The sequence below is a fragment of the Temnothorax americanus genome, unplaced genomic scaffold (assembly GCF_048541705.1).
Source record: "Temnothorax americanus isolate GAGA-0224 unplaced genomic scaffold, ASM4854170v1 Scaffold3, whole genome shotgun sequence".
Lineage (NCBI taxonomy): Eukaryota > Metazoa > Arthropoda > Insecta > Hymenoptera > Formicidae > Temnothorax > Temnothorax americanus.
Window position 1 is genome coordinate 5,602,268 of NW_027509442.1, and position 23,424 is coordinate 5,625,691.

General features: G+C 43.5%; 1 protein-coding gene across 3 annotated transcripts in view; it reads right to left on the reverse strand.

Annotated features, from left to right (window-relative positions):
* LOC143900329 (uncharacterized) overlaps nucleotides 1-22,780 on the reverse strand; it is a 174,018-nt gene extending 151,238 nt beyond the window's left edge. The window contains exons 1-2 of one of the 3 annotated variants that reach the window (XM_077411536.1): nucleotides 22,389-22,780; nucleotides 20,291-20,408 (exon numbers count right to left, since the gene is read on the reverse strand). The gene's annotated coding sequence lies outside the window, so the exon portion shown is untranslated. Of the gene's footprint in view, nucleotides 1-20,290; nucleotides 20,730-22,388 lie in introns of all 3 variants that reach the window. The other 2 variants (XM_077411535.1, XM_077411534.1) reach the window with 2 other exon arrangements.
* Nucleotides 22,781-23,424: the final 644 nt, after the last annotated feature.

A 23,424-nucleotide genomic window follows, 5' to 3' on the forward strand; every position in this document is an offset into this window, starting at 1 on the left:
AACGGCTTCCTCGGCGAGTCGGGCGCTTATTTTTAGTCATGCCACGCCGCCGATTGCCTCAAAAACTCGTTTCGATCCTCAGCGAACGGACCTACCAACACCTACAAAGCGAAGATGAGGGTTCTAATAAAAATAAGACACAAGTAATAAGAAAAAGCATGATGAGATTATTACACATGAACCAGACTTTTACGAGTTTTAATACGATAAACATTGATACAAAGTAGTCTCTTTTTTTTTCTTTTTTATCGTATCGCAGGTCACAAATATACGATGATGACATAAAGTGTCATTAGCGATTCGTGAATCGTTTGTGCCAATCTTGAGACATTTTGACATTCACCGAATTTATTTTTCCTCGAAACACGGTATTGCAAAAGCTCCCTAATCGCAGTCAATGGCGCTCGCGTGCTGCACGAGGTGTGTCCCATCGTGTTATGCGCTCAATGCGTTATACAGATAGTGCGGTATCGTCCGCGACACATCATGTATTATTATCGCACTTGTGCCGTATCCTCTGCATCCTCCTATCTCCCCTATCTCCCCTTTCCCCGTCGTATCACCGACGATCATCGCATTCCTGAATAAATTTTCCGAGAAGATGAACAAACATCAATCTTGGGATATGCAAGCCGCGCGATAATTTCGCTTTCGTTGAGAGGAACGCGATATATTTGCGTGCGCGAGTACAATCATCGCTATGATCGGTATTACGATAACAGACACACGAATGTTGCGGACAATGTCTTTACGATAAATTATCTAAACTCAAGTGGAGAATGTAGGACAATAAAAAAATTATACTGGCCCTTATTTCGTTGATGGGAACTAGCTAATTATATATCACATCGTTCCTAATCGAAATTGTACTCGTATATCTCGTTAGCTATGCGTTAATCCACCGAGATATGTCTCACCCGTCCGATACACCGGCTACCGGTGCAAAGTGCGTCCTTGCTTTCTAATTGTAATGTAATTACGGCGCGCGCGCGCACGTATAGAGAGCCTCGCAACGCCACCGTCTATATTTGTCGCTCGTTCGAGCGACCGCGCTCCTCCCGAACTTCGCCCTACGTTCAAGCACTGTTTCTCAGATTCCGTATCAGATCGTATAAGCTCTATTATGAATTACATGAAGACGCATTTTGCAACGTTTTACTCTCCTCTTCCACTTTGCGAAATAACTTGCGAAATGACTTCGATATATAATAATCGAAAAAATGATAAATTATCAGTTATTTAAAAAAATCTTGCTTTGTTTCTAGCAGACTTTTTGCGAATAATACTTTCTTATGGTAATTCGTTAAACGCAATAATTTTTACATTAGAATAATTAATTGGCTTTTTTTGCTGATATCTTGCACGTTCCTTCGAATAAAAGCAGTTTCGCGCTCTCGAGAAAAATACGATACGGCGATGAACGTGTATGCGATGTGATACGTGATACTTTAATGATCTCGTTCCGCGCGCGGTATCAGATTCGTACAATTTTATCCCCGATCTGTAAACACTGTAGAGATAAGTGACACACACACACAGCAGATAAGTGGTTACAGGTGGTTTTCTTCATTTTCTCTACTTTCTTTCTCTATCTTTCTCTCTCCCGTTTAGGATCCCCACTAATGCACCGTTCGTCTTATTATAGCTCCTTGTTTATGACGCTTTACTGTCGGTAAATACTATATATAATAGATACGTCAGAATCTTACGTGTCGTAACGCGTCATCGTGATATGTTAAATGTAACGGTTGCGCGTTGCAAAGCCTGCTAACTAAACATTTTTACTAAACTATTTAACTATTCTAAAAAAAAGGAGCTGTAAAATTGTAACACGATGAAAAATTAAACAGGAAATATCACAGAACCATAACACCAAAAAACCGAAACTTTTATTTTTTAGTATTTAAAATATTCCGTTTATTTAAAATATCCAACTTAACACATATATAGAGTAATTGTGACATTAAGTTAGATATTAAAAAATTTGTACTTTTATGGAATATATTCTTTTACAGATTTACCGATTTTTAAAATGCTATCTATATTTATACTAGAATTAACGATCTCAAGAACAAAGAATCTAGCCGTTCCGTTATTTTTTAACGATAGATATAATCAATTTGATAACGTGATCCTTTAACAGAGAAAAGATTCTTGAAAAAGAGCCATCGAGAATCTAACAACGTAGGAGATATTCTTTCATTCTTTAAAGAGACTCGTTTTTATGCCGCGAGCACCGACTTCCCTTCCCCGTTGTGTTGTGTACGGCGTTGTATTTGCTCTGTAATCTGACCCTCTACCTCGGCAATCGATACGCGAACGATTTCGATAAGATAACAGCTACGATCTGGCTGGAGATGGGGCTGTTGATATTACCTTCGTAATTGACTCGCAAACGACATTCAAAGTCTATTCACGTGCACTCGATCGAACAATTAAGCCTTCAAAAATAATAAGGAATATTGAAATTGCGATGCATCGTTATTCATCGTACATGGTAAAGTCTGTAACCGCAAGAGTTTTGTCCCGCATTCCGACTCGATAATCAACTGAATAAAGAGATGTTCGTTAACAATTGTTGAAAAATCGTATCCGTGAAAAAAATCGCAGGATCAGAGGAAAATACAAATCTCTCTGAATGATAAAGTTTATCGTAAGTGCTAAAGAATTGACAATTAACAATAGAGTGTGACAACACAGAGCACATTTTTATTTTATATATATTGTTTATATTGTCACACACAAAACTGCGTATATAAATAAACGAGAAAACTGATCTTGAATTTGACTTGTAAATTCATCTCAAGAGCGAACTGACTAAATATTATGCTGAAAACATTATTATCAATGCAAACTGGTCTGTATAAAAATAACAATATAGATAAGAATAATGTAGTCATTTAAGAAAATGGTTTCAACAAATAAGCCACCCTTATTTTTATACCAATACCATGTTACCTATCGATCGATCGAAAAATCGATTTTTATTTCTGCTTAAAGAATTTTCGTCACTTCAGTCATTCAGCGTTTCGAGCAATTTGAAAAATCGTACGGAAGCTTGTCACAAATTATGTAAATATGTCACGTCCACTTTGATAATAGGATAACCATCTAGGAAACTCAGCTCATTTCAATCCTCCCCCTTCTTACATGTAATTTCTAGGCGAGATGGTTTCTTGAGCCGTTCGTTCCTGGCTGCACCGGGAAATCGGTCGCGCGCGCGCGCGCGCACGAGTGCGCGTGTCGATGCACCGACGGTGTTGGCGACGATAATGGTAGTGGCGGTGGTGGTGATGGTAGCGCGCTACTTTAGGGTCAACGCATTGCCAAGGTGGCGGCCATGTGGCACGCTCGGGCGCATGGCGGAGCGCCTGCGTGCACTCGGCCCAGCTCGAGGTATGCTCCCTCGTCCTCGTCCCGAGCGCGCATTGCATACGTGTGCACGCACACGAGCGTGGAGCCCGGCCGCGCACACGCGTGGGCGTACCGCCGGCTAATCGCGGCGATTCCCAGCCATGAAGGAAAACGAGACCGGAAAGTGCGCTTAACACTTTGACTGCCACGTCACACATATCGCCGATGACGCCTCTATTTTCTTGGGAGTTGTAACATCTGCTTGTATAACACATATCGGGATGACAACTTCGTTCTCCAATTGATTCGCGCTCATATCCGCTATTTATACACATATCATGCGAATTAAGAGATAAAACTTTTGATCATATGCATGGTTAATTTTGAGCATTAATGGTTAATGCCAAAAAAATATTTCCCACTTCGTTTCATATATTAAGAGTGAGAGATAACGAAAATTATTTACTAGTAAAATTTAAAATATTGGAAAAAAATCAAGAGTGATAAACTTATCTTATAGTAAAAGCATTAAAAAAGCTAAAGTGCAACTTTATTTACTCTTAACAGATTTTCCTATTATCTTTCAATCAAATGTACCGGATTAAAATAATGATATAAAAATCTATATAGATAAGATTAAATCCGTGTCAAATGAAATCTGCTGCAATAAAGTCTCTCGAGAATATGAAAGATATTACACGTTAATTGTCTCGTAACGCGATAACTCGGGGGCTAAAATAATTCCGTGCAAAATTGGCGGATCTCCGAGAGAGCGGTGACAATGAAGAGAACAGCTTAAGACACGCGAACCGCGTTAACCTCACTACCGTACCCCATATAGACGATATAATGATTCGTACAAAGGTGTACGAAAGCGGAAGAAAAGGCGGGAAGGCGCAGCGGAGCTTCCGCGCGAAAGAATTTGAGGCGCAGCCGTGCAGCCCGCCGGCTGTGTTGAAACTGCATGTTTGCATTTGCATTTACACCGGCTTGTCTAAATCATCGGAGCGGATGGCGGCCGATAAAAGGATCAAAAGACCAGAGGGACGGGGCGAGATCGTGTGAAAGGCAAAGCCCTTTTTGTTTATAAGCCACGAACATAAGCTGGAGGATCTGGCGAACCGCCCTTTACTGCGAATGACCGATCAATTATTTTTTATCGGAGATTTATATACTTATCGCGGTTAAAACCGGTCTCGGAATTATTCAATCGTACGTTTAATCGAATTCACTTTTTATTCGCGTATTATTAATTATCAAATTGACATCGGTATTTTACCTTTACAGCCAATTATCGATAGCGATTGATTTTACAACCATTTTTTAATCAAATAATTGATTATTTATTAAAATATCATTAAATTATAGAGACTAAGATATTATTTTTCTAATTAATTATGCACCAAAAACTTCTAAAATTAAAGAAACATGTACGACAAGGGTTCTATTTATGATCAGCAGTCTAAAGACCAAAGAGACCTTTATAGGCACCCTAGGGCCCTTAAGACTCTTAGACCCTTTGGAAACAAATAATGTAGCTATTCTCATTTAGTTCATGGGGCTTAACAAAATATCCATGAAAGATGTTACAAGACGTAACAATTGTAGCACGTCAAGCGCTTTGTCATTTATGTAAACAAAAACAGTTCCAAAAAATACAATGCGAGAAAATTAAGCATAGAACATTTTTTTTACTTTTGTACTTCAATTATTGTCTACGTTACCATCATGTAAACTAAAAAAAGTTGAAAGCTATCCTGCTCGGCCGAAACTAAAACATCGTGCCGGATACTTGGCATAGCAATTGCATCTCGCACCGTAGGACGCAGGCCAAAAACCGCAAAGGGTCCTTGCCACAGGAGCAGAAAGAGCTGAAAAGCGAGAAAGAGAAAGCACGATCGAAGATCCCTCGACGAGAAGGCCCGTCGTGCTCGTAGCGGAGAAGGGCGGCGGCGGAGGCGGCGGCGGCGGCGGCGGCGGCGGCAGCGGTGGCGGAGAAGGACGAGGTAGGGGTCGATCGCAAAGCAGAGGAAGAGAAAAAGAGAGATAGAAAGAGAGTGAGTCCGGGACCGTAACTGTGACTATGCCGGGACGGCATGATGGCGGGTGGTATGGGTCGTCACGGCAACCGGAGTCGAGGCTAGCAAAAGCAGACTGCCTCTCCATAGCGCCTCCGCTCTCTTCTTCCTCTCTCCTCTGCGTCTCGCTCTCTCTCTCTCTTTCTCTTGCTTCTTTCGCCTTTTCCACCGTCTCCTGCCGTCGGCCGTTAACCGTTACGCGGCTATCTCCGCCTCTTGTTCCTCAACACGGACCCGCGCGCTCCAATGTATCTCTTCGTCGTTGCTCCCTTTTTCGCCAGATTTCTCTCATCCGTCTCTGCCTATCTACTTCTGCAATCAATCCACCCTCCCCCTCCTACTCGCTCTTGCGACATTAATAATCGCTTGTTTAGCCATCATTATTTACTGCTTCTGTCGTACGACGCCGCGCTTTATCGATTCGGAGATGATTTATATTGTTTTCTATTGTAAATTTATATTGCCCGTCGGTTTAGTTAGCGAACTGTCCCCATTTCGCATTTCCCGACTTAATTCGTTATCCTTAATAGCACCCATCCCGCCCCGCTCCCTTTTCGCCGTTCACCGTCAACGAGGAAGGATAGAGAAGACCGAAGATCCAATTATTTCTTATTTACCAGACGATACGAATCGCGGATAATTGGAGTCGGCTGGCTGTCTAATGACGCGTCTTTATATATGTATATCTTCACATGCGACCAATACGTCCGATAATAGATAACAAAAACTCGTTCACGCTTGATTAACATCTTGTCACGTTATAACGATATACATATATAAATGGCACGTGTCTTTAGAAATTACGATCCTCGCTTATGAGCGACGACTTAATTTTCTGTTTAATTTGCATCTGCGTCCGTCGTTCATACATGAGTAACGCGAATTAAACTTTGGCTAACGTGTACAACGGCCAGGAAAAACAAGGTACATCTAACTTTTAATAATGTGCTATAATTAAATATGAGATAAAAATAGGCTTGGAAATACGCACAAGAATGACCAAGCATACGTCATGAGAGAAAAAGTCGTGACACGCAATATCACCGTGACATTGGGATGGGACCTTATCTCTGAGTGGAATACACATAGATGAACAATAGATATCAAATAATAATACAAAATCCCGGTACATTCCTGAGATACGGTTTGACGTCAAAAGAGAAAAGGATCTTTCGATCCCGGTGGGTGGTCTGCCCGATGCAGGACGGTTTATGTATGTATATGTAATGTACATATACGATGCCCGATGTAGTCTCAAGAATAGCGACAGAGAGATGCGGGGATGCCCTCTCAAGATTGAACCCGTCCAATTTCGTGGAAACGCACACGATCTCGCGCGCGGTCACCGGAGCTTACGATCGATCCTTTGATCGGAATAGCCGGAAGACAAACCCGAACGGAGCTCTCTCGCGTACGACAAAGCTCTTCCCAATAACGTAATCTTCGGTTGCGAAAGACAGGAGGAGAAGAAAGGGGGGGGGAGGGCATGGAGATATATAACGTGTCGTCGGGTAAATGGTGCAGGAGAGAAGAAAACATCGCGATCCAATGCCGTTTATCGAAATCTGTAGCTCACAAAGACGCGAGATGACGGAGTGAACGGATACAACGGAAAAATGATAGGAAATAAAAAATGGCACAGATTAATAAAGCATGATCGAGTACAAGGGTGATATTCTATATCGTGACTAGAATGTAGTTTATAATCCAAAAATTGTGTTTTGCAAGTGGCAATTGCGCTACGATTCATGTATATATTACGCATTATTATTTAAACATCGTATATATGATATTTTAATATAATGTATACATATTTCTTGTTAATAAAACTGATTTGAAGTTATAGAGGAATTTAAAAATAAATCAATGCAAAATAAATATGACTTGAAATTCTTCGCAAAGTTTCGATGGCCGAAATAACGAAACGCGCGACGTTTATAATCACAGTGATCCTGAATTGAGAAACGATAGCGAGGTAAAATACGGTTACAAGTTAATCGTCTGCCGGGAATAATGAGAAGCAACGTCGTTGATTTTCCTCGTTGTAAACTTCTCGTCGAGATCTCGACGAGCGCGCTTTTGCGCGTCACGTGAACGTAATCGCGAACGAACTTCGTAACTTCTCGCGTAACGACCGAGAAAACGTTTCACCGATTGCCGCGAACGATTCCTCCCGGTATTAATACTCTGCGCTAATTCTCGGCCGTAAATCGCCAATCGACCGCGATCGATAATTAACGATGTAACACCATGCAGTTGTCGTAGGCGTCGCGTCGTCGACGTATTGCGTCGTGAGAATCGCGCTTAAAATATCGCACGCAAGTGCACGTGCGCGTACGCGTGAGATATAGACTCGGAGATCCTCGGTATTTCCTTCCCGCTGGTCTTCTTCCTCCTTTCTCTTTCATTCTACGCCTCTTCGTCTTTCCATCTGTCTCCGTCTCTGTTCGCTTTATTGCCACTTTCCCTCCTGCCCCCCTCTCTCCTTTCCACAGCCCTCTAGCATACCGCTTTGCTGCGAGTCAGCGACTAAAATCCTCTCGACTTCGTCGGGATATCTCGACGACCTGTGCACTTTAGTCGAATGATGATTTCGTCGGAAGAAAACAAACACGCGCTGACAGATACTCGTGTGTGTGTGTGTTCGCGCGAGTTTTCACTGCCCATTAAAAACACTCGAGTCAAAATCTCACCAATAAGCCGTTTTCAATTAGAAAAGATCTTACATATGCAAAATGTATCTTATATTTTTTTTCCTACTCATTGTACTCATATGTAAATCTTAATAAAAAAAATTTTCCGTTAATAATATTCTATTTTTCATAATGCAAATTAACGCATCAATAAATCATTGTCTTACACGTTAGATAGTTTTGAAAAATTATAAGCAAACAAATTGTAAATCGCCTTAACATTTTTATTAAATTATATGTGTAAATTATATGATGATAATTCCAACATATTTTTATTTCAAGTAAGTTATTTTTATCATTATCCGCGGTATATCAAGATATATACATATATAGAATATGCGAAAGGCGCTTCAAGATAAAGCGATTAAGGAAATAGGAAATGTCGGCGCGAAGCAATCTACTCTATTACGTGTCAGACGGAGCTATGCAGAAATCGTGACATTGAAAGTGTGGCAACCCGCGTGCGTGCACACATACGGCTATTTATATACGACCGCGATCGTTAATGAACCAAATAGATTTCGAACAAATCCTCGGATATTATTCTCAAACCTCTCCGAGAAAAGTCTAGTCGACGAATGTCTAGTCTCCGCTCTGAAAATATATCAAAATGCTCGAAATGCATAATAAAACAAATTCGGGAAAATATCGACAGCTAATTTATTATTAATTCTATTAAGCTACGATATCTTCGTGAACAAATTTTTCTCAAGCAAATTGATTCCTATAATTCGCAATAAATAATACGCTGGAAGAGATTTTACCGTAACTTGCTTTTCAATCTCCAATTGTTGAGAATGCAAATTAAATGAAAGAAAATATGAAAGAATCGGCAACATTCATAAGACGATAGTTTTTTTACAAAAAAAAAGATAGCACAATTCCTACGAAATAACACGCGGTGCGTCAATACAACAATTAAATAACAGCGAAATGTTTGCCGGTAGAGCCGGAACAATCCGTGCTTTCCGGAAAGATAAATAAAGGGGACGGAATAAAAGAAGATCACATGGTGCATAAAAAGTAGGATAAACAAAGACTAATTGTAAGCCGACTATAAGGAGTGTGAAACAAAGCAAAACGCCACGTCGGTCGCGGCGAGGCTAGTGCAAAAATCCGAAAGAAAAAGAGAAAAAGAAAGCCAGAGATCTGTTCAATAAAAGAAAAAAAAGTGAATAGAATAAAATTGTACGATTGCCAAGCAGTCTCTTAAGAACGGTGAGATGCACGTGACGTTCCCACCATTTTTTCTAATTACATCTATCGCGTTTGGTACCATGTGCGTGAAAGTAAAGTGATACGTCGTGTATAATAGCGATCAACGTGATAAAATCCAATTTAAATTATTTCCGTAAGATTTTACAATCATGAGATCGAACTGCTGTACGTAAGCTTATAAAATGTAATTATAAAAATGAGTTACCTATTTTATATTGTGCTTTATTCTTTCGCTGGAAAAATTATGTCAAACATGTATCTTTCGCGATCGATATACTATCCAAAAAAGATTCATCCAAATAAATTTATTCGTAAAAAAAACTAATTAAAGTCAATGCAATTTTATCGCATCGTGTTATAATTGCTCGTGAAGTTTGAGCGCCGGCTGGCGACAAAAGATATCGCGGGTCGAAACGGGAAATTAGAGCAACGAGAGAGGGGAAAAAAGAGTTAATGCAAATGAATACGGCGAAGTTACGACACTAATTAAAGCGCGCCGGTTACCATTATATATTACATTACACGAGAGAATGGACGAATACCAATAATGCGAAAACGCCAAAAAAAAACGGAACACAATTATCCAGGTCGTAGATAACGAATCTCGATCGACTATCCGTAAATCCTCACATATGAGCAATCCGGATTAACCATACGATATTTTTAACATAAATCAAATTACAATGAAAAGATTGTGTGTAACAAGATAAAATGTGCTAAATGGTGTCTAACCGAAATCTTTTCGTTCTTTATTTGACTAATTTTATCTTAATGCAGAGAGAGAGAGAGAGAGAGAGAGAGAGAGAGAGAGAGAGAGAGAGAGAAAGCGCTCTTTAATATCTTTAACTGTCGCATAAATCTAACATGGAATAGCAGCTTGGCTGAATTAGCATTTTAAATTAGTTTTTTTCTTAACAGAGATATCAAATGTTTTTTCTACGATCTCTGTAAGTTATAGACGACTCAATTCTGGAGAAAGTGCATAAATCTATCAATCCGCCTTCGAACACGTTTATCTGTAAGTAATTTACAGCGACGTTTCAATATTTTATATTGCTTACGGAAAATAACGCTAAATCAATAGTATGCCGCCACTTAAGGTTTTCCTCTGGAAAAAACTATACTCGAAAGAAAACATCAAGCACCCACCGTAGTCCATAAAGCATGCGAATAGAGAAAGCACGGACAAGGCACATTTTGAAAAAAGAGAACCAAAAGTGAGAGGAAACAAGAGGGGCTCAACAAAGGACAACCGATCATGTGGCAAGGACTGCTCATTAAATCGGAAAACAAACTAAGTATAGACGAGCAAGGACAACGAGATTCACGCTATAAAATATATAGTGATGTTCCACGATCGCGTACGTATTGCGTATCTGTCGCGCGCGCGTATATGCGTGTATACATATATTCGAGAAGATATTACGAAGAGAGAGAGAGAGAGAAAGAGAGAGAGAGAGCCCGCATATATTTACTCAAAATATTTCATTTAGCCGAGGCATCATTAGCGAGATAAAATATAAAATTACGACACGCTGCGTTGATTAATTCTATTTGGTGGTTATATTTAACTGTGCAATAACACTGCAGATATTTTGCTATCGGCGCTATAGAGTAGAGATAGGACAAATAAAGCGATTATGATAACAGGATGAGTATAGTGAAATTTTTGACGCACTTTGTTACGCTTTATCCATAAAACGGCACTATAATTTTCTCAGTGAGCGTACAACCTCTCTCCGGAGATGCCCCCCGGATTTACTCTGATGGATTATTATTTTATTACGCAAGACGTTCCGGAACTACTGAATATTCTTTTCATAGATAAACAATTTCACTCCATCTTTCTCACGAACATGCTTTTCTCTGTTCCTAATGTTAATTTGGCAAAACCGATCTCTCGAAAATTTGCGTGGCACTTACAATTGATTCCATGATGATAAGTACAAGAAAAATTTCTTTGTTTCGAAACGATGAAAAATTGCCGGTTACTTAGGTCGATCGATGTTATGGTACACGACAAAAGAAAGATCGCGTGGAACTTTCATTACGGGCGACTTGTCGATACTTGTCAAAGATGACATTCTAGACCGCGTAGACCGCATGAGAATCCGTGTTACAAAATTCGTAAGGCGGTCACGACGCAACCGTTCGCTCCCACCGCCGTAGACGAGAGCGCGTTTCGCGTCACCGTACGACTAGAAATAACTCCGAAGCCAAAGGCGTCGCCATGCGTGACCAAGAATAGTCGCATTCATATTCACGACGCATAGCGCTTATTGCTCCGGCCATATCGCTGTGAAGCACAATAACCTTTCTACTATAAATTAACACTCTTTCTAAATATCTTGTGTTACATTCGTGTACATTCGTATATACGTAATAATTTTAGACCAAAATAACACCATCCATATATTTCAGACGTTAGAGTATTCAATTATCTCGGACGGGCGAAGCCTGTCATTTAATGTTTCAGACCTTTCAAACACCAGGTAATTACCTGAAACCAAATCTATCATTTGAATATTTTAGAGACTTGAAATAATTATCTCGTTAAAACAAAACTCACCGTTTTTTTTAAAGAACTCTAATGTTACAAACTCCAAATAATAATTACAAATAAATATCATTAGAATTGCAAAGTGAGTTCGATTAATCATCAAGAGTTTTTGTCGTTTTCACAAATTTTTTTCTTCGAAGAAAGCGCGACACGAACTAGCGCAAGAATGCGGCGCTACATCCCTGCTCGATGCAAGAGATCCTTTTTCGGCGCGACGGGGGGAGATTGTTCGGGGTCGTCGGATCCTTTATTACGATGGCAATCCCCTACCTCTGTCCTCGACACACCGACCTGCCGCTGACGTTCAGCCCGTCCACAAACCCGTATAGGCAAGCACCCTCGCGCTCGTCCAACACGTGGGATTACGCGCGCCCGGAAATATCCGAATGCCGTGTTTCTATTTTTAACTATTATACCTGCGTCTCGGTTCTCTCGATAACGATAGCACAAACCTGATAAGAATACATCACGTTCGCCGGCGCGCTCGCGAAAACGGTTTGCCTTGAAGCGAGACGTTACCTACTTTCCAATCTTCAAAAGATATCGTCGAGTACAAAAGTCACAAGGTATTGGCGCCTCAGAATTCGCATTTAATTTAGAATAATATCGAAAAAAGCGTTTCGACATACTGAATTATATTAGCATTCATAATTTCATTCTACCCGATTTGCGGTATAGAAAACGTCCTATACGTGAAAACGATTAAATTCTAGGTATATGTTCAAAAAATCAACGTATACAAATTACAAATCTAGTAATACATAGTTTCACGATTCAATTTTGTTGCGTAGAACGTTCTAACCACAGGTATGTATGTTGCATGAAAACAATAATGATATACATTGTCAGAAAGTAAAACATTGTACGAACACCCTACATAAACTGCATATATATGTATAAATATACAACATATGTAATCTATATTATAAAAATATCTAAAAATATTTAAATGATATACGTAAAAATCGAACTCCACTCTTTTTCATTTTTCAGCCGTCTCATCCTTCGTTCGTTCACGATTATAGAATGGAGAGATTCTTCAGCGTCATCCTAGCGACGATAGACTACGAATATATCATGGTGGCTCCTAACCGAGAGCATTGTTCAACGTCAAGGCATCCAGACGAGTCCGGGAAGCGAAAGATATGCGCACGTTAAATTCGTGCCGATAAATCTCGCGCGCTTCGACATCTCCATCTCGAATCGTTCGGATTCCCGCGTTTTATTCCGCCATTATCTCGGCATTATCCGGAAACTGCCGTTCCGATCTGCGTTTACGCTTTCCACGTCGATGCACGAATATGATGCGACGCACGCAACGAGCGTCTTACAAAAAATCAAAGATATCTTATTGTTAGATTAATAGGCTCTTTTTCTACCTTTTTTTCATTTAATTAGTCCTTATGTTTTATTTATATCTGCGATAACACGCAAGTACAAATAATATGCAATAAATTGCAAATTGCAAAAAAAGTAAAAAGCCGCGAAATAAATGAAATAAAAACTGCCTAATGTTCAATCTAATAAAAATTGATGAAACTTATGTGATGGATTTTATCATCTTATGACGGTACGTCGTAATCGTTACGTTGTCACGTGTTACATCAATATCTGATACCATGAGTATCGCGCACAGGCCTGAAAATATCGCGCGACGTCAATATTCCTGTCATACACCGCATGATGTGAATCCGATATTGCCAGGTTTGCCTAGATACCAGCAAGCTACAATGCATCTGTATCGAATTAATCGCGCGCCACTCGCGTAAAATATTTCTTGGTCTCGCCGCAAAAACACTTTGAAGAATGCTGCCGTGACAAAGCCGCGGTATTTTAGGAGCGAATGGAGAGAGAGAGCGTGCTGGTTCTCCGCTGCTTGCAAGTTGGATCGCGTTTCATACGATATAACCACGCGGTAATCCGAACTTCCATTGCTTCGAGCGACGTGAAATTGAACTGCAACGTATCTGCCTATCAACTCATAAATTATCGCGCGATTTATATCGAGAAAAAGGAACGTTAAAACGTTAAGAACTTAAAGTTGAAAATTAGACGGACAGATCTCGACTTAAATAAGAGCACCTGTAATATTTATCTTCATGTGACATATGAAAAGGAATTAACTTTCCTCTGAAACGTCACCTTAAAAGTAATTATCTTCGAATATAAAAAGAACATGCTCAATATAGAAAGGAAAAAAATTAATTTATACCATGATGAAACATAATTGATAGATCACTCTGATTGATTGATAACCCTAATTAAGTTATTTTTTCGAGAGTTCTCTAATTTCTCATATAAGAATTTTATTTTGTTCGTTCTAGGTGTAATCATGTCAGAGTGTTACAACAACGCGGAAATATGAATACAATATATCGGCGATTATTTTAAATTACTGAGATTGAATCGTACGTTAACGAGTTAAGGAACGTCAAGAGATTTGTGCTCGACACACGGAGCGAATTCTGAACTGGAGCCGTTCGCTACGAGGTGAATCCGCTCTCCCACCCCTCCCCTCCTCGCTCTTTCTCTCTTTCTCCCGTTTCTCTTATGAAATCACCGCGAAGCAAAGCAAGTAGGACTTTTCTTGCCCGACTTTCTCACACGTAATAACCGGAAACGAGAAGCGGAGGACGAAACAGTGTCATAAATCGTGTCATAAATCCTTTCAACAGCAATGCCGTTGGCCCTTTTACGAAATTTATTATTCAAGTCTGTATTTTTCTTCGACATAGTTAACATTTCATTTTGATAATAAGACAAATGCTCCGTTGCTTCTATATATTCAGAATTTTAAGTTATATCTTCTAAAATATCACGCTGAAAACAATATGCAGATTTCTAAATTTAGCTGATATTAAAAAAAATAGATTCAAAATCGATACAATTCTCCCCAAAAAACTATTTATTATCGAAAAACAGCTCGAGAAGCGTTAGAAATGTTCGAAACGTTTTCACACAATACGATTTCACGTTAAAACGGAATTATTTTTTAATACCGCTCGTCAAACTAACGCCTTATATTGGCTTCAGGCTTCAGATTAGTTTGGATTCGCTTACACCGAACCGATCAAGTAACCTTCGAGAACCCGACGACTTCAAGGTTACTGAAAAAAAAGAAGACCGAGAAAGTTAAAACGTTTCGACCATCTCACCGGTACTTCAAAGATTTCGTGCACATCGTTAAACAACGAAATCCGGATTTACTTTATTAGCGGATTTGTAAGTCCAAAACTGCAATAAAATAAAATAAAAATTATAACTTTTTAACTGGCAATTATCGCGCATAAAAACTACAACAAAATTGATATCGATGAAGCAAGATTTCTGCCACGATCAAATTTTCAACATATTTTTCGACGACAGATTTATTGTCGTCCATACCGCCAATTATCAATTATCGCGATTGCTCTCGTTGACCTAAATACGATATGCTACTTCAAAATCAAACTAATCCGTAGAAAAATTATACAATATCAACGCTCGATCTTCTAAATCACCACATTCCTCACCATCTAATTGTACGTTATCGCACACACCACACCGCAAATCGTCCAACTTCACGTGCGGTAGCTGCTGATAATCGGTTCCTCGTCTACGATCGATCGCGAATTAAGCGGCTGACGACTTTCCCCTCGCTCAAAGTCACACGCCGTCTAACTGGGTCGCGGCTTATCTCCGCGTATCTCATTGATGCACTTAACGGACCGGCACATGCGGTCCTGATGGAACGTCAAGCCGGAGAAATTTCGGCCCGGTACCGTATATATGCTCACCAAGCAAGACCAAAAAATTGCGGTCAGTAGCGGGTTGGTCCATAAAACTTGTTGGAAATATACCGGTGGGTCGGAAAGTCGCTAGACCGGCACGACATATTGTATGTTCCGAATACCTTATTTCCGCTTATTTCTTTCGCAACGTGATACGTTATTTAGAAAAAAAATTTTGAACGTTTCGTTAAATTATATCGTAGATCTATAGTGATCTCGTGACTTTTCACTTTCAATATCTAAAAAAATTTCTATTTGTTAATTAGTTTCGCCATTAACTTCCATTTCCCATCTTATCGCTGGGGCGATTCGAATTTGAAAACGCAACCGAAAACTGGACGTGTCGGCCAATGGACGCGCTCGCGCTGATGGATCGCGAAAGAATGTGCGCGCAGTAGTACAGTGAGGAGAAATCGCGCACGTGTGCCGGACGAGAGCGCGGTCGCTTTCACGTGAAACGGCACTACGAAACTTCAAGTATCAGTTATCTCGTGATAACTGATAACCGCGGTGGATACGGTGGTGGAACACTTAAAAAATGATAATAAATGTAATCATATAGCGGATTCTTTCACACATATAATAAAGCATAATAAATCAATGTGTGTCCTTTATGAAAGATTTAATTATATTGCACCTAATTAAAACTAATTAAAGCTAATTAGACAATAGAAAAATGATATGTAACACCATGCGTATTTAACGGTTATATAATGCGGCAGCACTAATATTAACAGACATAATTAACCAACTGGCAAACGGTACAGCGCGCGCGCAACCTTTCCTTCCTTCAACGTTTTATCAACCGGCTAATATAACTTCGGCAAGCGTGAGAAATGTGCGTGCGATGAAAGCGTTTTCTTTTCCAGATAATAAAGATAATTCTCGAAATAATAATAATTCTGACAGACCGAGAAAAAGTTCCGGCGAAGTTCCGAAGACGTCGACGCGCGGCGGGAAAGCCGGCGAGCAATAAAACGGTCTTTGAAACGGGAGAAATAATTCTGCCGTCGAAAAGTTCGCTATCCGCTTCGTTTAGCGAGCTGCTTCGCATAAATTACTTGACGGTAATCAAATCACCCGGGGTTACGCTACGCAGTCACCGAACGTGACTCAAATGACGGCAAAATATATCGCCGGAGTTAGTTAAGTTCGCAAGTATTGTTTCCTCTGTGCTCCCATTATTATTTCATTTTCAGAGACTGTTTTTCACTAATTAAATATTCATCTTGTTATCGCATATGCCGCGTATGTGACTTATTTCTCTAATTTGCGATTGTTACTAAAGCGATAACAGTGATTTAATGAGCGTGATTATTCACGTATCTCTTTGCCTAACCACGTTAATGATTTTAATTGCAATCATCATTTGTCGCAACAAAAAATAATGTATCCCTCCATTCTATATATGCATAAATAATAGCGCAATGTAAAAAAATATTAGTGCGCGAGAAAGAAGTCACGTATTTATTGCGTACAATTTAAAAAACATATAAATCTTCCTCAACCATACGACAGAGTATAAAAGGTCCGCGAAAGTTATAATTTTTCTTTTATAAAAAACTACACCGTACAATATATCGTCCAATCTCGCTGTCGATATACTCGACCACGCGTGCTACTTTTTTGCGATTCGACAGAAGGCTTGTACAAATGAAGCAAATCACGACGATATTAACCCGACACGGATGCCGGGAAAGCGGGATGGGGATATATAAAATCGCGGAGATCACGGCGACGCTGACACGCGAGTTTGTTTGCAAACATTGGCGGGGGCCGCGGGCAGAGAATTTCCGGGGCGAGATCGCCTCTCGGATATATTTGAGACCGGTCGACGGCAACGGTTGCCAAAAGAGAGAGAGAGAGAGAGAGAGAGAGAGAGGACAGCGAGCGGCGTGTGCGCCGGCACTCGAGGCCAATTCAATTTGCCGACAACTCGGGTCTGCTTAGCGGTAATTATTTCCGGGGTCTCGGTAAACGTGTTTCGCGCTTACCTCCCTTCCTCCCTGATGCCGCGGCCAAAAGGACGGTGAATACGCGCGCTCGCTCGCGATCGATCGCGACGCGCGCGCACACACGCGCACGCACGCACACGCGCGAACACGCGCGAGCGCATGCGACGCACACACGACGATGACGTTCGCGATCGCCCGTTCGAGGACGAGATCGATCGGCGCCGCCGTCGGCTCTGGTGCCGTGCCAGAAATAATATCGTTCGCGGCGAGGAGAACGCGAACTATATACCGTGACCGAGCGACATCGAAGTCTCTCGGCTTCGAGAGAATCGCTTTCTCCTCGGACGCGTCTGGGATATTTCCATTTCCACGAGCCACACGCGCGATACGATTCCACGGAGCGCTCCGTTTTTCCTGGCGCGGCGCGGCGCGGCGATGAAATACGCGGCTCTCCGACTTGGCCAGATTGCGTCCGTCGCCGATTTGCCGGTTTTTACACGGGGGGACGTCGTGAATAATTCAGGAAATCCGCCAGAGTCACGGATCACGCTCGAAATTTATGATTACCTACAGTACCTTCGTTCGGAGCGATATCGCATATTTATAATATACTAATTTCTTTCTCAATTAGGGGGCTTCACAGTTTTATTTGTCGCTTCCCGTTAGCTACAATTTTAGAAAAGAAGAATATAAGGCTATATATAATCGGTGACCCACGATAAACTAATTTCTTCCATTGTGTCACATATACGAATATATAGGTATGTTCGCGAATTTCGGAAAACGGCATAAATCGTCACGCAATGGAAAACTCATCTCTTCGCGATTAAATTGAAAAACACTACGCACTTGGCAATCAATATATCTGAAAGCTAAACGTCCCACGATTTGTATATTAATTTCTATGATAATTATACATAACAATGTTCCAATTCCAATTCCAAATCGCGCAAAATGGATCGCCGACGTTTCTTCGTTTCACGCAATTAAAGACACACACAAGCGTATCAATCTTTTCCACAATGTAAGCGATTTCTCGCATCAAATGAGCGAAAGGTATCTCATCTTTAACGCAATATAATCAGCGGGTCTAATCAAATAAATAAAAATTTCTATTTAGAAATAGTTTATACAGATTTAAAATATAGTTTGCCGCGGATTAAAATCATACGTCGATTCAAATACCTGCTTGAAGAACTAAAGAAAAAACCGCGAAAAACTACTACAAAAGTGTCGCATCGAGCCCAGCTTGACACGGAAAGGCAAAGGGTTGAGAGGAAATCGACTCGCGACGTCAATCCCCGACGGATCAGCTGCGCGCGAGCCAAACTCCCACGCACGTCACGCAAGTTCTCCGAAACGAGAGTAGAAATAAATTCCGCGTACACCGGTCGTTAACTTTTCACTGGTCGTTCTCAAACGAAACAATTCGGACAGGCGCAAATCGTTCTCGCGAGCGCGGTCGCTCGCCGCGCCGACTGTATTTTCGCAAGACGGTTTTGCAGCGCGAAATCTCTACGGAATTCGGCGCATTTTTTCTTAAAAGATCGCGATCTTGAAACGGTATCGCCGTTCGAAAAGAGGGAGTTGAGACGCGAGTATCCGGAGTTTCGTCAAACGCGCCTATAGCAGTGTTAAATATTAAAAGAAATTTGAACCGTACCTTGAGTTAAATAACATTTTGTTATTTTTAACTATTAAATGTGTCAAAATTTTTATTATTTTAATTTCGTTGGTTCAGTTAAATCAACGACAAATTGAGTAGGAGCAGCGGCGACTTACCAGGAACGATTAAAAATTACTCAAATTGAGCATAACTCGCCCCTACGTAGACAAGACGGAAATCACGATTGCGACGCGAGTACAATTATTTCGTCGCGAGTTCGCAGCCTCGTTAAACGGCGTATACTATATGTTTTTCAAGTAAAATTATCGGCGAAACGATAACGAAAACCACGTTGCGTACTCGCGCAACTTTATCGCGAAGCTGTTCGCGTTAACGAGACAATTCCGCGCAAAGCATCGCTGAAAGAGCGGCGACGAGCGACGGTACGGCTCCGCTCGTACTCCGCGGCGCCCGCGGCACTCTTTCGCGACCAGTCTCGTATTTACACGACCGCCGCCGACCGCCGCCGACCGCCGCGCGTCGACCGAGTTTCCATTTTCCATCTCGTTCGCCGTCGCGACGGATAAAAAAAACCGAAGCGCCTCGCGCTCCGGCCCGCCGTAAACAAACGGAGACGTCGCCACGTCCGCGCGCCTCCGAAACGTCTTATCCCAATTTCGATTTCCCCCCTCCTCCTGCCCATCTCGGCGACGGTATCGATCCGCGATAGAAAAAACGATCGAGGATAGATAAGAAACGGAGTTATCTCTCGATCCGCCCGGAGCAGACGCGATCGCGAGTCTCGATAAATCGCGAACGGCGATACGGAGGAGACATCTCGCTCGCGCTCGCGAGGCGCGTACGCGACGGCGCGGCGGCGGCGGCGGCTACAAATAACAAGATGGCAGCCGATCGAGAGCGACAAGCGCGACGACGACGTGCCGTCGCGCGTCACGCGTCTCGGGATCGCGCATCGATCCCACGGCCGAAAGGCGGCGCGAGAATGAACGCGATATAACGGATAACGCGAGATAGAAAACACAGACGCACACTCACCGGAATCACGATCTCGGGGCCGACGGGGATCGCGGCATATATCCAATACGACAATACGAGTGTATCCAAATATGATAAATCCACACACCAGAGAGAGCGAACGAAAAACTGTCGCGCACTGATTATATATATATATATATACGAAACTCTTTCACTCGCGCGAACTCGTAGGGACGGGCCGGCAGGGGGGGCGGCGAACGACGCGTAAACCGCCCGCACGTATCCGTGCCTTCCCTTCGCCGACGATCACTGATTCCCGATGACGACGCGGACGACGAGGAGCACACTCCGCGGCGGCTATTATCGGTGCCGAGATCGCCCGACTCCCGACTCCGTACTGCCGAGAGAGAAAGAGATATCGCGTACGGGCTGAAGCGAGCGGCGGGACAGCGGGACAGCGAGACCGCGGCGCACCAGCACTTTCCCGCGACGCGCACCACTAATAATACATCGCTACGTCAACGGTAATGCCCGGCACGGCCATCATTGGGCAGTGCCGCGTCGCCGTTGCTCGTCCATGCGTGCGTGCGTGACCGCGTATCCAAGAAGCGCGCACACCGCTCGACGGGAGACCACCGGGAGAAACGCGAGAGAAAAGCAACGACGGGCCGCGAATCGACGGCGAGATCACGCGACGTCGAACTCCTCGCGCTGGAAAGACACCGAGAGACGCGTCGTGAACGTTGGATGGATCTACCGTCTACTCCGCGCTAACCACTGCCGGGATTCCGTCAAAGTCGCGGATAGAGAGAGAGAAAGAGAGAGGGAGGTCGAGAGACGCAACGTAGATCCGTAGCGCGCGCGAGCTAGTGCGAGACTGGCGGTAGTGGCGGTGGCGGGCGAGTGGCGACGGCGCCCGAAGCGAGCCGATCGCCGCCGCGCCGTTCCGACGGGACACGAGGACGCACGAGGGAGGCCAGTAATGCCGATGATCGAAGAGCTCCCCTCCGCTTCCCTCGCCCCGACCGACCGACACCCCACCCCGCGCGCGCCGCTCCGACCGAACGCGAAGAGCGACGGACGGATAGATTACGCGCGGCGCACGCGCGCGCGAGCGAGCGAGCGATTCGAGCGCGCTCCGCTCGTTCTCTCCCCCTGACGCGAACGCGGTTTCATTACGTAAAACAAGCGTGCGTCGCTCCCGATTCATTCGTCACCGAACCGGCGGCAGTCAAGTCCGGTCCTGTCCCTCGTCGTCGAATCTACGAAATCTACGAAATTCGAGTCGGATCTTTATTGCTTTATTTATCTTTATCGTCACTTGGATCGTTCTCAAAGCGAGAACGCAACGCGCTTCGCAAGGAAAATGTTTAACGTAAACTATCGTTCGTAAGCTAAATTATTGTTTACTCGACGACTACCCACCGTGCGTATACCTGGAGAATGGAATGCGATAAATTTAGATTGAATCGAACTTTCGTTTCGGAGCGGCGCGAACGACCTTGCCGGGGGAATCGTCGACTATTCGGACTTCAGACGCGACGGAAACGCGCGTGGATTACTCAGGTGGATGCGGGTTCTTCGAAAGCGTTAGCGTTGACGGCACGGACGGCCCTTAAATATACGGTCGCCGCGATGGCATCGAGTTAGCGAGTTAGCTCAAATAAACGTTGGCGCGAGCGCGTCGAACTCTCGATCGACGATCGAAATCTTAAGCCGTCGACGATTCATCGAGATAACATCCGCGCGACGTTTTCCGTCGAAACGAGCCGGTCTGATCAATCTTCTTGGTAAGAACGCACACCGTCGACCCGAGTCAACCTCGCTTACCGTGACGTCCGCTTTCGCGGGAATCGTAGATTCGTCGACGACCAGCGGGACGCGCGATTCGGCGCGAGCCCTCCGGGTCATTCGGCACGCGCGCGGCGCGTCCGTAAATTAATTCGGGTTACGCGTGTCTCGATAATGTTGTCAATCACGCTCGGACAAAGACGACGTCGAAGAAATGCCAGCGCGGATCTCGCAGCCTCCTCGCGATCCGCGACGTCCGCGTGGCGATGAAACAACGGTATACGTATCACGCACGTTTCGTCTCGCACGCACATATACGCGCGCGCGCGCGCGCGTAACGATATGAGAAAAAGACGATGACAAGCACCTCTGAGATTCTTCCGTGTTTTCACTCGTAGGTACTTTTCTATCGCCCAAGGGCACTTAACGCACATAAAAACGGAGCACGGACGAGACCGGAGAATCGAGGACGCGCCTCGTTCGTGGAAAATCGTGGTCGCTTCCCGCTGGGGGGGGTGGCGGAAACTCCGATGTCGTTGACGACGCGACGGAGGGACACGGAGGGACGGGCGAGTAGTGGCGAACGGACTACGATGGGCGAGGGAGGGTGCGGGGCCGGGGGGAGAAACGGAGAGAGAAGGGTGGAGAGAGAGGAGGAGAAAGAGAGAGAGAGAGAGAGAGAGAAAGAGAGAATAAAAACGGAGCGCAGCGTGGTACAGGGAACCGTGCGTTACGAAACGACCGCGACGGAGATCCGACACAAACTGAGAGCCGCCGCCGGCCGCCGCGCGAGCTGCTGATTGCGACCGAATGCCGATAGCGAGCAGCGAGCACATCGCGCATCCTCCCCCACCCAGCCGTCCCTTTGCCGTCTCCCTCCCTGCGCAGCTTCCACCCCTCTGTGCCCCTCGCGACCCACGCAACCCCGCGCAACGTAGCGCTCGACCTCCCCCGGCCCCCTCCCGCCCCTACGTTCTATACGTCTATCCCCGCTCGCGCGTACGCGAATCTGCCCTTCTCCTCATCCGTTCTTCTCTACCTACCCACCTCCGACGGTCGCGAGACTCGCGAGAAAGTTTCTGGCGTATCGCTATTAGGTTATCGGTATTTACTCGTTAACGCCAAATCTGCGCGCGACCTTGCTTGCGACGAGAGAACGACGCTAAAACGATCGAGCGAGATCGTGCCGTGCGAAAGCGAAAGATTAATTTCGATAAACTTCAACTTATACGTATATCGCGCGATCTTACGTGTAACAAGGTTTTTGTAAAGCAACGCGAAGGAATAATGGGCCAACGATACGAGCTTAATTCAAGATATTATATTAGAATATCAATAATAGAATTTATTCGGCATAAATAGAATAGACACCAAGTAAACGTTTCGACTTCACTTAGTCTTCT